General features: G+C 46.6%; 1 long non-coding RNA gene and 1 pseudogene across 1 annotated transcript in view; both read left to right on the forward strand.

Moving 5' to 3' along the window:
• Window positions 1–1108: 1108 nt before the first annotated feature.
• The window catches only part of LOC147661195 (uncharacterized), a 233356-nt gene continuing 218056 nt past the window's right edge, over window positions 1109–16408 (forward strand). The window contains exon 1 of the long non-coding RNA XR_015306009.1: window positions 1109–1277. This is a non-coding gene — a long non-coding RNA (uncharacterized LOC147661195). The remainder of the gene's footprint in view (window positions 1278–16408) is intronic.
• LOC147661196 (uncharacterized) lies at window positions 5176–7622 on the forward strand (annotated as a pseudogene).

A 16408-nucleotide genomic window follows, 5' to 3' on the forward strand; every position in this document is an offset into this window, starting at 1 on the left:
CAATGCAGGCACCCTTGCATAGACACTCTGCTTCTGGGGCTTGGAACTGTCCACGGTGACTCTTGTTTTTGTTTTACATAAAATGAAAATAAGTATTTAATGCTCAGAGCGTAACATACTTTAAATTGGTAAAGCTGCTCCAAAATTATAAACCTCCAACTTGAGGAATAGAAATAACTCATTGCAACAATTATGAAGACAAACATTGGCAAAACCAATAGGTGGGTCATTGGCTACTAGACTTCTTGCATTCTTATGCTCTGAAAGCCACAGTTATGTCGCTTGCAGCATCTGGGAGGCTTCTCGCTTCGTGAGATGCCCTCAGGGGGGCCGGGCTCTTTACTCCCTCCACCTCTCACAGGCAGGAGCCTGCAGTTCTCTTTCTATTACAAGTCTGGACCTGAGAGTGTGGTAGGATCAGATACCAGAGCTGGGTGCGGTTGACACACCTGACATGAGACAACTTTGTAAGTGGGGTAATTAAGAGACCTGTGATCACTCACGGTTCTAATGCTTAAGAGGAGTAAAATCGGGCAGGCTCATGCATGTCCATGTACCACCACGAGTGCAGGGGGTCCAGAGCTGCCCTGTTCCGGGTGGGGTCCCTCACAGACTCTGCCAGACCCGTCTTTTCCAACTCCACAACGCACGCCTGCACAGTGTTGTTCTCCTGATAGGACTAGGAAAGGAAGGATCTCCAGGTGGGCTGAACGAAAATATGAATTATATTTTAAGAGACCAATGGGTGAAGACCTCCAAGCAAGCCTGCTCTATGTATGGATAGCAACTTGTGTATTAATAGACAGGTCGCTGCAGTAACTGCTACAGTTATCAATGGAGTATTGCTACCGCAGCAGAGGGTCTACAGCATGAAGTATGTCTTAAAATGTCTATTAATATGTACATGTAGTTCTGCCTCTGCTGGTCCGATAATTCCCCTCATGTGATTCCGATATAAATAGGGTCTGGTGGATGTTTTGTGGTGGGGATGTGTCACTAGAGGGCAGTAAGTGAGGGACAGAAGAGAAATAAGATAGAACTGTAACTTTTACATCCCTTCTGTGCTCTGCTTTACTCTTCTCTGTGTCTCTTCTATCCTGCAGGTTGAATCGATGCTCCCTCAAACGTTCATGCTGCGAAGCCCTCGTCTATGTCCTGGAAACAAACACATGTGTCATAGAGCTCAGCCTGGGTGACAATAAAGAGCTGCGAGACGCTGGAGTGAAGAAGTTATGTGAAGGCCTAAAACATTCAAACTGCAAACTACGGACACTGAGGTACAGAGATGTGTGTTTCTTAAGACATTATAAATTACTGTATTTTTTCTGTTTATGTTTTGGGGAAGGTACAGCCTTTCTTGTTCATGAGTGAGGCGTGTGAAGTGCGGGTGCCAAAGTCCAAATCTGGAGTCCTGGACCAACCCCCCTGTAATGGAGCTGAATGGTACATTCCAAACACTATTTCTCAAGTACTTGGGGTTAAATGTGGTAGGCTTTAACAACAGATCGGATCCGCAGCTAACTGACAACCCTATCTATAGATTAATGCATCTTAATGGCCTTGTGATTGCAATAAATGCCTTTGATTAGGAGGACTTTACCAAGAGCGTCCTGAAGTGACTACTCCAGTTATTGTGTCACGCTATAGACTTCAAAATCAGCTCTAGATTCAGACTCAAAGACCTGAGCAAGATTTATGTAAAACCTCAACTTAAAGCTGAAGATAGAGACGCTGCAGCACTCCCCCACCACCTGTCTGGCCCTGGTTCTACAGTGCTTTGGGGAATCCTGAATGCCAGAACATATGTAAATTCACTGCCTCCCTGATCTCCCGGTGTCCTCGCGCCTCTGGGTGGTGTGCCCCCCACACAGTGTACTTTACCTGTCTTTTCTCTGTACCTCACAGCCAAACACCAAACTTCAGAATAAAAACCCAGACACCCCAGGCAGCATAATGAGGAGGCTCTTGAAGGCCTTTGAGGCTCCGAGGAGATGGTGGTACTCCACAAGCAGTGGTTAACACCTACAGAGAAGGAGTCCTACACCGCCGCTGCTCCGACACCCCAAAGAGGCTGCGTCTGTGACTGCAGATAATAAACATCTCAGGAAAAACAAGAGAGGGGAGTCTGCAAACATCATCAAATCTGGCTATAGCTTGACAGACCCCTTTTCTGCCACTGTTCAACAGAGGGTCGTAAGAGAGAGAGCTGGGAGGCAGAGCGTGGAGTAGGACACGCCTTTGTGATGGATGGTTTTGCCACCACCTCCTACCTATGCTGCACAGCATCCCCAGTGCGGTGCTACCTCTTACCGATGCTGCACGACACCCACTGTGCGGTGCTACCTCTTACAGATGCTGCAATCCATCCACAGTCATCAACCAGGCTTGCTTGAATCCAGTCTGAGCATACCCTGCCAACTTATGGCGAACAAAGCTGTCACTGGATTCAAGCAAGCCTAGCTGATGCCGGCTGAAATGCCAGAAACCGGTCCTAGGACGCTTGTTTCTGGCCCAGGGAAGACATGGCATGGCAGTTCGGGCTGGACTGTTCCCATGAGGCACAGGGTTAGACTGATTTGCATATGGCCATGTCTGAACTGGGGTGGCAGAGTGGGCTAAAGAACGGTGATGGATTAAACCCAGATCTGTTGACTGGGTGTGAGTGTTTGATTGGTTCAGATGCTTCATCCATCACCACCTCCTTTTTGTACCGCTTTGTTTGCCATAAGTTGGCAGGTTATGCTCAGACGTGAGTCCCTTGCTCACTTTGCCACTGGATTCAAACAAGCCTGGCTGATGACGGCTGAAATGCCAGAAACCGGTCCTAGGATGCTTGTTTCCGGTCCAGGGAAGACACAGCTTGGCAGTTCGGGCTGGACTGTTCCCATGAGGCACAGTGTCAGACTGATTTGCATATGGCCATGTCTGAACTGGGGTGGAAGAGTGGGCTAAAGAACAGTGATGGATTAAACCCAGATCTGTTGACTGGGTGTGAGTGTTTGATTGGTTCAGATGCTCCGTCCATCCCCACCCCCTGGCTGATGACGGCTGAAATGCCAGAAACCGGTCCTAGGATACTTGTTTCCGGTCGAGGGAAGCCATGGCTGGGCGGTTCGGGCTGGACTGTTCCCATGAGGCACAGGGTCAGACCGATTTACATATGGCCATGTCTGAACTGGGGTGGCAGAGTGGGCTAAAGAACGGTGATGGATTAAACCCAGATCTGTTGACTGGGTGTGAGTGTTTGATTGGTTCAGATGCTTCATCCATCACCACCTCCTTTTTGTACCGCTTTGTTTGCCATAAGTTGGCAGGTTATGCTCAGACGTGAGTCCCTTGCTCACTTTGCCACTGGATTCAAACAAGCCTGGCTGATGACGGCTGAAATGCCAGAAACCGGTCCTAGGATGCTTGTTTCCGGTCCAGAGAAGACACAGCTTGGCAGTTCGGGCTGGACTGTTCCCATGAGGCACAGTGTCAGACTGATTTGCATATGGCCATGTCTGAACTGGGGTGGAAGAGTGGGCTAAAGAACAGTGATGGATTAAACCCAGATCTGTTGACTGGGTGTGAGTGTTTGATTGGTTCAGATGCTCCGTCCATCCCCACCCCCTGGCTGATGACGGCTGAAATGCCAGAAACCGGTCCTAGGATACTTGTTTCCGGTCGAGGGAAGCCATGGCTGGGCAGTTCGGGCTGGACTGTTCCCATGAGGCACAGGGTCAGACCGATTTACATATGGCCATGTCTGAACTGGGGTGGCAGAGTGGGCTAAAGAACGGTGATGGATTAAACCCAGATCTGTTGACTGGGTGTGAGTGTTTGATTGGTTCAGATGCTCCGTCCATCACCACCTGTGTTTCTGAAAATTCTGGACTCGAGAATTACATTTCATCATAGCATGACGATGTTTATATCAAAAGACCGAGAATGGCTAGTACACTATGTACAAGCATTTTCGTCATAATCGAGTGACGATTTCACCTCGAAATCGTCATTTTCGTCCTGAACCCTTGGCTTCCATTTTGTGTACGGCAGCCATTTTGTGAGTTGCCCTCACATAGGCAGACGAATTAAGCCAAATTCATTTCCAAAGGACACGTACACCTTAATTGACTTTTCTGCGACCTGGGCAAGCTGGAACCATTGCCCCAGGCCAAACCTGTTTGGTCAGTTCCTCTCCCAGTGGCAGAATGAGATAGCATCAAGGCACAACAGGTCATAAACCCTTTTCATCGCACACACACCCTGCCGAATCTTGCTCACACCTGCCCCTGCTCTTTTCTCTCTTACTTGCTTTATGAGGAGGAGTTGCCCATTTTTATTGAGGGTCCACCGATATCTGATGAAAATGTTGGGCCTTGCCGGGTAATTTGTTGTGGGTTGGACAAACTGAAATGTGGGCTTCTCATCATGACTCTGCTTTTCCTTTGTAGTGGAAACATGCGAATGGTATACTAAAATGTGAAGAATGTTTGCCTAAAGCACAATATTTCGTATAAAAAGAGAAGCCTGACTTTGTAAGTTTGAGCAGTCTCCTGAGAATATACATCCTGTGTTGTTGTACTTCTAGGACGCCTGTTACTTGGTTGCAGCCAATAAATTCGATCTTTAACTTCACCTAGAAGACTCTGAGTTTCTGTGGTCTAAATCAGGAAAGTACTCGAGGTCTTTGGGTGTACCCTGACACCACTTGGTTACCGGTTTGGTACCGGTTCTGAAAAACCCAGTACCTCAGTTGGCGCCCACAGTGGGGCGATTCCAGCGATACCGGTCCAGCCAGAGGTTCGTGAGGAGCTTCGTGTGAAAATGCTGGAGGAAGGCCAACCACTTCATCGACCCCTGCATGTCGACGTGGTCCAAAAGTCTTTGCTGCGAGGTTCCCCGCTTCCCGACGGCTACAAAGGACTGCTGCCCTGGCTATCGCCCTGATTTGGACCCTTGATGTTTGGTAGAGCGAAACGATAAGACGAGTCTTCTGGTGACATCATCGATATCTCAGTTAAGTATAAGTGGAGCGCCTCCCAGTCCTTAGTTGGTTCTTAGTTTTTGGGTATCCCTTTGGGATCACTTTGTTTGGAACTTGCAAGTGCCAAAGCCGAAGGACTCGTGTATTCACGAGAAATATCATAATCGATAATCCTTTGAAGTTTGGAGCTAGACTAGAGAGCGAAGATGCCTGGTCTTAGCAGACTTGGGAATTTGTTTTGTCTTTGTTGTAATAATAGGGATTCCCGATTGGAGGACTCGTGTCCGGTTCCTCCGATTGGAACTCCAACTTATGAATTATATGTGAAACATGGCGTAGGCCCCATCACATACATTGAAGTGTCGATCAAATACACCAGAAAAGATGGTGTTTTAAAATGGCCCCAATATGGTAGCTTTGATACCGAAATCCTAGATAACCTTGAAGTTAAACTTTTTAAGAAGAAAGCCCGGCCGGCGATGTTTGACTCTTTCCGCCTATGGCGTAAGGAGGCCAAACAGAAGGAAATTAAATTAGCGAAGAAAAATAAGAGAGAAAGGGGTATTTCGATAATGCAAGCTGCTATGCAGTTTAAAGACAATGAAGAAGAACAGATGAGTGAGCAGTTGCACAGGCAACGTAAAATGGTGATAGATAAATGCTATCCAGTTTTGCTGCCTCTTCAGCAAGATTCAGCAAAAGAACTTGAGAAGGATCCCTTAATGGCGCATTTGTTAAGTTCGCCACCGCCTTATGCGCAGAATGCTACAGCACCACCACAACCTTTAGTTGCGCAACCTGTGGTTGTTATGCCTCCTGTTCCTCCACAGCACCCACCAGCTATTCTTCAGCTGGCTCCTGCTCCTCCGGTGCAGCCTCCTCAAGGGCTACAGGCTGTTACATCTGCTCTTCCTATACTCCCTACAACTTTGACTACTATATCGACTACCACTCCTGGTACTTCTACTGACACTGCCTCTGCATCTGCCTCGTCTAACCCTGCTTTCCCTCTTGTCTTTTCATCGACTTCTCCTTCTGTTCGTCAGAGAGTGGCTAGCACTGTTACTAGTATTATGTATCCTTTCTTTGGAGCGGCAAGTCCGGCTCCTGTCTCTGAGCATAAACAGTTGCGTAGCCAACAGCCTGATTCTAGGGAGAAAGAAACGTTAAATCATTTGGCACATAGATGGGTGACTGACCCGACAATATATGATCTAGAATCTGTTATGGATGTCTTCTATCAGTGGGAAGCATCAAAGCAGAGATACGTTTTTGAGAAAATGTGTGCTTTTCTGTGTGAAGATTTAGAGGAAAATGATTTGGACTCTAATCCGCCCGAGTTGAGGCATGTGCGGTTTGAGTTTTCAAAAGGCGCAATTGTGGGTTCAGATGTTAGGAAAGCAGTTGCGACGTTGTTGTCACTTAGGACTGAAGGTGTTTCCAAGTCGTTGTTTGAGTCTGATTCTTCTGCCAAGAAGAAGGCGAGACAATATCCCATGAGAGAAGATCCCCCGCAATGGAGAGAGGGTGACGCAAATGCTAATCCAATTATTCTGCCACACTTTCAGCATGTGTGGGTACATGTTCCATGGAAGCGAGCTGAAGTTTTGGCCCTTAAGCAGACATTGCCTGATCCCCGTAAAAATCCTGCAGGGTATTACAAAGAGTTGTCACAGACTGCTGGGTCATGTATCATGAATTTAGCCGATATTGATATGTTATTTGGGAATTTGTTCCACAGCCTTTATGGGGAAAGATTCGTCATACAGATCATGATCAGGAGTTAGGTGACTCATGGGCTAATATTGCTGCTGCAGATGCCAGACAAGTTGGTGGTGCTAAACCTGAGCCTTTAGTAGCAGAACTTCCTGGTAGGATCATTGATTATATGAAAACTATAATGCCTGCGATGCGTGTAAATTGGGATAAGTTGTCTGCATGTAAGCAAAAAAAAAATGAGACGGTGTCTGATTTCTTCACCAGGTTTGAAGAAACGTTTGTCGACCACAGTGGTCAAGATATGAGCACAGAAGGTGGTCAGCGACTGTTCGTCGATAAATTCGTGCACAATCTGCTTCCCGAGTTGTGTAAGAAGTTGAAGGATTCAGAAAGTTCTTGGGCAGTTTCCTCTTCAGCACAGATATTGGCTACTGCACAATATTATGAAAATAGAGACAAAGACGAGAAAGATAGAGCAGAAAAGAAAACTAAAGGGTTGAAAACGAAGGTTTTGTTACAGCAAGCATATCCGCCACGTGGTGGTGGTGGCCAGAATAATGATGGTCAGAATAACTATCAGAATAATTATCAGCAACCTCAACAGTTTCAAAGACAAAGAGTAGAGTATACTCAGCCACGTGTTCCTGTAGGTCCCAACCAGTGTTCGTATTGCAAGGAAGAGGGTCATTTTAAGTATAGTTGCCCTATTCTGTTACTGCGCGCGAATGGTGGTTCAAACACAAGAGGTAGAGGCGTTCAGCAAGCGCCTAGAGGTAGAGGACATGGAAACGTCCCTCAAAACACACGTCCCCTTCCACCTCAAAATTCTATGAATAGTTTTGATCAGCAGAATAACAGGTCTGGTAGGACAGCTCAGTACTATGCTGATGATTACTATGCAGAAGATGAGAATATGGAAGTTAATGATTGCTAGGACAGCCATAGACAAAGAGAGGGAGTTGTTTCAGTTCCAGTAGATCAGAATGGACCATACGTTGAGGTGATTGCATCAGGTGTGTCAGAAGCTTTTCTGTTGGATACTGGTGCTACAAAGAGTTCTATTATGCACTCAAAACTCCCTGGCGCACCTTTGTCTGGCGAAATGAATGTTTCTGTAGGTTTTTCTGGCACCCCGGTTAGGAACCCGATTTCTAGTCCTATGTCCCATTCTGTTGGTCCTTGTGTATTCGAAGCACCCCTTATTCTGACAACAGGTTGTGGTGAAAACTTGTTGGGATTGGATCTGTTAAAAAGATTGTATGCGACTTTGTACTGTTCTCCTTCAGGAGTACAACTTACACTGGGTATGAAAGTGGTTTCTCCAATGTATTTGTCAAGGGATAAACTTCCGACAGAATTGTCGTTTCTTCCTGATATTCTTTGGGCTACTGGTCCTAATGATGTGGGTCTTTTGGAAATACCGCCATATGTTGTAACATTAAAGCCAATGTTAAAATGCCACGAATTCCCCAATACAAAATTTCTAGTGAAGGTGAAAAAGCTTTACTAGTGATTGTTTACGATCTAATTGAAAAAGATGTGATTGAAGAGACAACAGGCAACGTTTGCAATAGTCCTGTTCTGCCTGTTTTGAAACAAACTGACCCTTCTCAGCCACCTGTTTACAGATTTGTGATTGATCTTAGAGAGGTCAATAAAATAGTTGTGCCACAATTTCCAGTTGTTCCTGATATCACTGCCCTCTTGACTATGATTCCAGCTTCTGCAACCTGGTTTTCGGTGATTGACTTGAAGAATGCTTTCTTCAGCATCCCGATTGCTGAGGAGAGCAGGGATATTTTTGGCTTCAGTTTAGGAGGACGAAGCTTCCGCTTTAAACGCGCTCCCCAGGGCTACTGTGAAAGTCCATCAATATATAGTCTAGCTCTAAAGACACAGCTTGATACGATTGTTTTACCTGATGGTGCTACTCTTGTACAGTACGTTGATGATTTGCTTATTGCTGCAGATACTGAGGAAATTTGTAAAAAAGCCACGTTGTCATTGTTGCATCATCTGTGTGACTTGCATCACAAGGTGTCACTTTCCAAATTGCAATATTGTCGACAAGAAGTGACCTACTTAGGTCATCTCTTATCGAAGGAGGGAAGGAAACTGACCCCAGAAAGAATTCAGGCAATAGCGAAATTGAGTGTGCTAAGAACACAGAGAGAAGTGCGTGCTTTCTTGGATATTACATCATATTGCAGACAGTGGATACCAAATTTTTCCTTGCTGGCCAAACCTTTGGTGGCATTAACGTGTAAAGATACACCGAATCCCGTTCCATGGTCTGAAGAATGTCAGAAAAGTTTTTCTGAATTGCGCACAGCATTATGTTCGGCTCCTGTGTTAGGTACCCCCAACTACAGTAAGCCCTTTACATTGTATGTCCATGAGAAAGAAGGTTGTGCATTGTCAGTGTTGACACAGTTGTTTGGAGACAAGCAGCGTCCATGTGCGTATTTTTCATCGACTTTGGATCCGGTAGCTAAAGCATTGCCAAGTTGTTTAAGAGCAACAGCGGCAGCAGCTGTTTCTATTAAGACAGTCTGCTGGTCTAGTGATGAATAACATGCTAGTCGTGATGGTCCCACATGCAGTAGACACGTTGTTAAACAGAACCAAGACACAGCACTTAACTAGTGCTCGATTGCCAGGTTACGAGTTAACATTGTTAGCAAGTCATGTGCACATAAAAAGATGCAACACTCTAAACCCAGCTACGTTGTTGCCGATTGTAGAGGAATTAGATGCTTCAGAACAGCATGATTGTTGTCTTAGAACAGAAGAAGAAACGAAAGGGAGAATAGACCTCCAGGACACTCCTCTTGCTGAATGTGATGGTACCTTATGGGTGGATGGTTCATGTTTCAAGCTTCCGAATGGTGATACGACTGCAGCATATGCTGTCACGACTTTGCATACAATTGTTAAAGCTGCACGTATTCCACATAATTCAGCTCAAGCAGCAGAATTGATTGCACTCATGAGAGCATGTGTGTTGTCGAAAGGAATGAAAGTGACCATCTACACCGACAGCCAGTATGCGTTTGGAGTGGCTCACAGTTTTGGACGATTGTGGAAAGAACGTGGGTTCCTGACTTTGCATGGAGCTAAGATTCAGCATGGTCAGTTGGTGAATGAGCTTCTTGAATCACTGACCTTGCCTCTGCAAGTGGCGATTGTGAAATGTAGTGCTCACAAGAAGGTGACTGATGATGTTGGTCGTGGAAATGCATTTGCTGACGAAATCGCGAAAGAAACTGCAAGGAATGTGATGAGCCGAATGTATGTTGCAGGCCCTGCAAGATGGGTTGGTGATGTTGGAATGTGTGAAGACACGATAGAGAGTGTAAAGTCTATTCAAGTTGAAGCTACAGAGAAAGAGTTGAACGTGTGGAGAGAAAGCATGGGTAGAATGTATGCAAATGGTTGTTGGCTTGAATTGTCAGAGCATCAGAGATGGTTGCTACCCGATGCGTACGTGCTTGCAGTGGTTACAATGGCTCATGGAATGGCTCACATTAGCGTGAAACGGATTTGCAAGTTGTTGGCTCCAGTATGGCAAAATGCAGGAATTCCCAAGTGTGCAGAGAATGTGGTCAAGAATTGCATGGTTTGTCTGAAATACAATCCTGGTAGGGGAACCCGAACTCCAGCTGGTCATTTTGCGCCTCCTACGTATCCGTTAGAGGTTTTGCAGCTAGATTTCATCCACATGGAGAGGTGCAACAACTTAAAATACGTACTCGTTGTTGTTTGTGCCTTCTCAAGATGGGTAGAAGCATATCCCCTAAAGGACAATACTGCCTTGTCCACAGCGAAAGCCCTTGTGAAAGAATTCTTCCCCAGATTTGGAATGCCTAGAATGGTCTGGAGTGACAATGGGAGTGAACTTGTGGGTCGTGTGATGAAGAAAGTATGTGAAGGGTTAGGCAATCACCAAAAGTTTCACGCTGCAAATCACCCCAATCAGCTGGACTAGTAGAATGCTACAGTGGCACGCTTAAGTTAAAACTGGCCAAAATTCAAGCAAGCACAGGTCTTAAATGGCCTGACGCTCTCCCTTTAGCACTCCTATCAACCAGAATGACTGTGCATTCGCGAGTGGGACTTAGTCCATATGAGATTGTTTTTGGCCGCCCGGCCAACATATGGGGAGTGCCAAGGCCCACAAAGTTCAGTGAAATTGAACACCCTGTTTTGCTTGATTATTTGTACGAATTGACGGCTAAATTGCCTGTTTTACACCAACAGGTCCATGACATCCTGCCTCCGGTCTCTGAAACTCCAGGTCATCCCATCGACCCTGGATCCTGGGTTCTCGTGAAAAACTTCCAGCGAACCAAGAACGACCAGCCCAGGTGGACCGGACCGCACCTCGTCCTTCTTTCCACAAGATCAGCTGTTCGAGTGGAAGGGAAGAAGCACTGGATCCACGGGGTCTATTGTAAAAGGGTACCTTTACCTCTGCCGTACGACCGGTGGGTCCAGAAGGGTGTCGCTGACTCAGAGACTGAAACCGTGCCACGTTTTCTGCCTTTCAGTGATGCATGTGTAAAAGGAACACTTACTGAACAAGAGAGTGATAACATTTTGCAACCAGCTGTATCACCATCAGTTCGATTGGACACTACAGAACCTGAACTCCTTTTCCAAGATAATACAATACCAGGAAAACAACGGTATAATCTGAGGTCGAGAAATACGAACTAATAAAAGTGTTTTTTTCCTCCAAGTACAATTTTTGAAAGTGCAGCTCTCCCATCTGAGAAACTTGCTTATTTTTGTTTTTCGAACCTCCATCCGGGTTCCTCTGCTAGGGCCGCAATTGCCCAAAGTCTTTGGGGTGCAGCTGACGACGTTAGGTCGAGAGTTCTGGTTGGTCCAAGGGAGTTGCCCTAGACTGAGAGAAGCATTCCATAGCAGAAACAACCTCCCATCGCGGGCAGCATTGTATAGAGGATGGAGTTTTTCGAGATGGAGAGACCTGCCAAAACAATGAACTTTAAAAACAGAATATGTAAAATGATGACAAAGAAAAGTTTTTTGATATTGTGCATTTTCATGTTATTCAGTGTGATGATATTTTTAATAGGATATGTTTTATTCTCTTTTCAAGTGACATTTGCACCCACTACATCGCCCATACCTCCTCCTTCTACTGTTTCCCCACACTCTTTTCAACCCCTTCCTGAACATGAATCCGCTAGGAGATTAGAGTTTATTAATAACTCCTTTGTTCAGCTCTTGCACCAACACCAACTTGTAATGAACACGACTAACTGTTGGGTGTGTGGTCTTATGCCTCACACAACGGATAAAGGTATCCCTTATCTGGTCCTGCCTTTCAGCCATAACGGTTCTGTGTGGGCATACAGAACAATGTTCATATATGCTCGTGAAGTCCACCCCCTACGTTCTGTAAAAGACAATCTTAAGAATAGTGCTCTGGTTAAGGGTATAGTCGACATGATTAAGGAAGAGATTTCTTATGAAACTACCCCCGAAGATGAGACACTTGCATATATAGGATGGAACGTGACCGGATATGGAGCTACTCTGAGTGAGAAACAGCAAGCTAAGAGATCGTCCCCGATTTGGATTGTACCCCATCAGGGTCACCTATGTCTGCAAGGTACTGGCAAGAATCCCAGAGCTTAGTTAGGGAAAAGTGTCTGTACGGAAACGTATGTTTTTGGGTCTCAGACTTCCCCTGCGTTTTTAGCAGCCAAGGGTACCTATTTCATCTGCCATGATAGAGCCTATATATGGTTGCCCCCTGACTTTTCTGGGTCATGTTTTGTTTCGTTCCTGTTGCCTCCCACCTACACAGCAGTGGCAGACTACCACAAGACAAGGATAGTTAGAGGTGTCTTGAGTGAAGAAGACACTGCAGGTCAAGAATTTGGGGACTTCGCAAAGGGTTTTCTGCCGTTCTGGGGACCCATGGTTAACAGCAGGAACATAAGGCAATTGACAAGGGTGGTTGTATCCACCGTAATTGAAACTGCTGGTGCCCTTAGTAACTAGACAGCTGAGCTCCAGTCGGATCGTCTTATGACCCTTCAGAACAGGGTCGCTTTAGATGTCATACTTGCAGACCGAGGTGGGTATGTAAATTGATCCAATCGAGTTGCTGTGTTTTCATTCCAGATAACGCTCCAACAGTGTACCAGGCCATCTCCAAATTGCATAAGATTTCCGAATCTATTCATGTGGATAAAGGAGATTGGTCGTTAATGGGATGGTTCTGGGAACTGATATCCGCCTGGGAATGGAAAATTCTGATGGTCATTGGGATGGTCTTAGCCATTCTTTTCCTGTTTTGTCTGTGCGTGCAGTGTGCTCCTGCAATATGTGGCCTCTGTGCTACATCATGTGTAAGGAAACCTGTATCAAAAGACGAACTAAGTAATAGAATGATGTTACAGCAACATCTCAATGACTTTAGGAATATAGACCTGGACTCAGATTAGCATGAGATTAGGTTAAATTGCCTATGTAAGGGCAAAAGGAGGGTTTGTGCTTCTGAAAATTCTGGACTCGAGAATTAAACTTCATCATAGCATGACGATTTTTATATCAAAAGACTGAGAATGGCTAGTACACTATGTACAAGCATTTTCGTCATATTCGAGTGACGATTTCACCTCGAAATCGTCATTTTCGTCCTGAACCCTTGGCTTCCATTTTGTGTACGGCAGCCATTTTGTGAGTTGCCCTCACATAGGCAGACGAATTAAGCCAAATTCGTTTCCAAAGGACACGTACACCTTAATTGACTTTTCTGCGACCTGGGCAAGCAGGAACCATTGCCCCAGGCCAAATCTGTTTGGTCAGTTCCTCTCCCAGTGGCCGAATGAGATAGCATCAAGGCACAACAGGCCATAAACCCTTTTCATCGCACACACACCCTGCCTAATCTTGCTCACACCTGCCCCTGCTCTTTTCTCTCTTACTTGCTTTATGAGGAGGAGGTGCCCGTTTTTATTGGGGGTCCACCGATATCTGATGAAAATGTTGGGCCTTGCCGGGTAATTTGTTGTGGGTTGGACAAACTGAAATGTGGGCTTGTAATCATGACTCTGCTTTTCCTTTGTAGTGGAAACATGCGAATGGTATACTAAAATGTGAAGAATGTTTGCCTAAAGCACAATATTTCATATAAAAAGAGAAGCCTGACTTTGTAAGTTTGAGCAGTCTCCTGAGAATATACATCCCGTGTTGTTGTACTTCTAGGACGCCTGTTACTTGGTTGCAGCCAATAAATTCGATCTTTGACTTCACTTAGAAGTCTGAGTTTCTGTGGTCTAAATCAGGAAAGTACTCGAGGTCTTTGGGTGTACCCTGACACCACTGGGTTACCGGTTTGGTACTGGTTCTGAAAAACACAGTACCTCCCACCCTCTTTTTGTACCGCTTTGTTTGCCTTAAGTTGGCAGGGTATGCTCAGACGTGAGTCCCTTGCTCACTTTGTCGCTGGATTCAAGCAAGCCTGGCTGAGGACGGCTGAAATGCCAAAAACCGTTCCTAGGATGCTTGTTTCCGGTCCAGGGAAGACATGGCTTGGCAGTTCGGGCTGGACTGTTCCCATGAGGCACAGTGTCAGACTGATTTGCATATGGCCATGTCTGAACTGGGGTGGCAGAGTGGGCTAAAGAACGGTGATGGATTAAACCCAGATCTGTTGACTGGGTGTGAGTGTTTGATTGGTTCAGATGCTCCGTCCATCACCACCCTCTTTTTGTACCGCTTTGTTTGCCTTAAGTTGGCAGTGTATGCTCAGACGTGAGTCCCTTGCTCACATTGCCACTGGATTCAAGCAAGCCTGGCTGAGGACGGCTGAAATGCCATAAACCGTTCCTAGGATGCTTGTTTCCGGTCCAGGGAAGACATGGCTTGGCAGTTCGGGCTGGACTGTTCCCATGAGGCACAGGGTCAGACTGATTTGCATATGGCCATATCTGAACTGGGTTGGCAGAGTGGGCTAAAGAACGGTGATGGATTAAACCCAGATCTGTTGACTGGGTGTGAGTGTTTGATTGGTTCAGATGCTCCGTCCATCACCACCCCCTTTTTGTACCGCTTTGTTTGCCATAAGTTGGCAGGGTATGCTCAGAAGTGAGTCCCTTGCTCACTTTCCACTGGATTCAAGCAAGCCTGGCTGATGACAGCTGAAATGCCAGAAACCGGTCAGAGGATGCTTGTTTCCGATCCAGGGAAGACATGGGTTTGGAGATCGGGCTGGACTGTTCCCATGAGGCACAGGGTCAGACTGATTTGCACATAGGCATGTCTGAACTGGGGTGGCAGAGTGGGCTAAAGAACGGTGATCGATGAAACCCAGATCTGTTGACTGGGTGTAAGTGTTTGATTTGTTCAGATGCTCCGTCCATCACCACACCCTTTTTGTACCGCTTTGTTTTCCATAAGTTGGTAGGGTATGCTCAGACGTGAGTCCCTTGCTCACTTTGCCACTGGATTCAAGCAAGCCTGGCTGATGAAGGCTGGAATGCCAGAAACCGGTCCTAGGATGCTTGAGTCCGGTCTAGGGAAGACAAAGCTTGGCAGTTCGGGCTGGACTGTTCCCATGAGGCACAGGGTCAGACTGATTTGCATATGGCCATGTCTGAACTGGGGTGGCAGAGTGGGCTAAAGAACGGTGATGGATTAAACCCAGATCTGTTGACTGGGTGTGAGTGTTTGATTGGTTCAGATGCTCCGTCCATCACCAACCCCTCTTACCGATGCTGCACAGCATCCACCGTGCGGTTCTACCTGTTATCGATGCTGCACAGCTCCCACTGTGTGGTGCTACCTCTTACCCATGCTGCATAGCATCCACAGTAATGTGCTACCTCTTACCAATGCTGCACAGCACCCAGAGTGTGGTGCTACCTCTTACCGATGCTGCACCGCATCCACAAAGCGGTGCCACCTCTTACCAATACTACACAGCATCCAGAGTGCGGTGCTACCTCTTATCGATGCTGCACCACATGCACAGTGCGGTGCTACCTCTTATCGATGCTGCACAGCATCCACCATGCTGTGCTATATCTTAACCATGCTGCGCAGCATCCACCATGCTGTGCTACCTCTTACCAATACTGCGCAGCAGCCACCGTGCGGTGCTACCTCTTACCAATGCTGCGCAGCAGCCACCGTGCGGTGCTACCTCTTACCGATGCTGCACCGCATCCACCATACGGTGCTACCTCTTATCGATGCTGCACAGCATCCACAGTGCGGTTCTACCTGTTATCGATGCTGCACAGCATCCACTGTGCGGTGCTACCTCTTACTGATGCTGCACAGCACCCAGAGTGCGGTGCTACCACTTATCGACGCTGCACAGCATCTACCGTGCAGTGAAGCATGGGTAACGAAGGGGAAGAAAATTGTGCCTACAAAATTGTCTCCAGCAAATAAAAAAAATGCACAGAAGCATTTATATGTTTTTTGGACAGCAGGAGGTGGGAATCGTCACAGGCCTGGCACACAAAAGCAGCATACAGCAGCATGGGTGCAAAGCAGGTGGGGGAGGAACATTGGTGGGGGACGCAGAAGACCACTGGCGGGTGGGACGACTGAAGCAACACAGGGGCTTGAAGCAACTGGGATGTTGCCGATGGGGGGTGCAACTCAGATCGCATGGGGTGTGCAAAAGGGTGAGCAGCATGGGGGGGAGAAGAGCAAAGAGGTGGGATAGCA

The sequence above is a fragment of the Lissotriton vulgaris genome, unplaced genomic scaffold, assembly GCF_964263255.1.
Source record: "Lissotriton vulgaris unplaced genomic scaffold, aLisVul1.2 SCAFFOLD_2436, whole genome shotgun sequence".
Lineage (NCBI taxonomy): Eukaryota > Metazoa > Chordata > Amphibia > Caudata > Salamandridae > Lissotriton > Lissotriton vulgaris.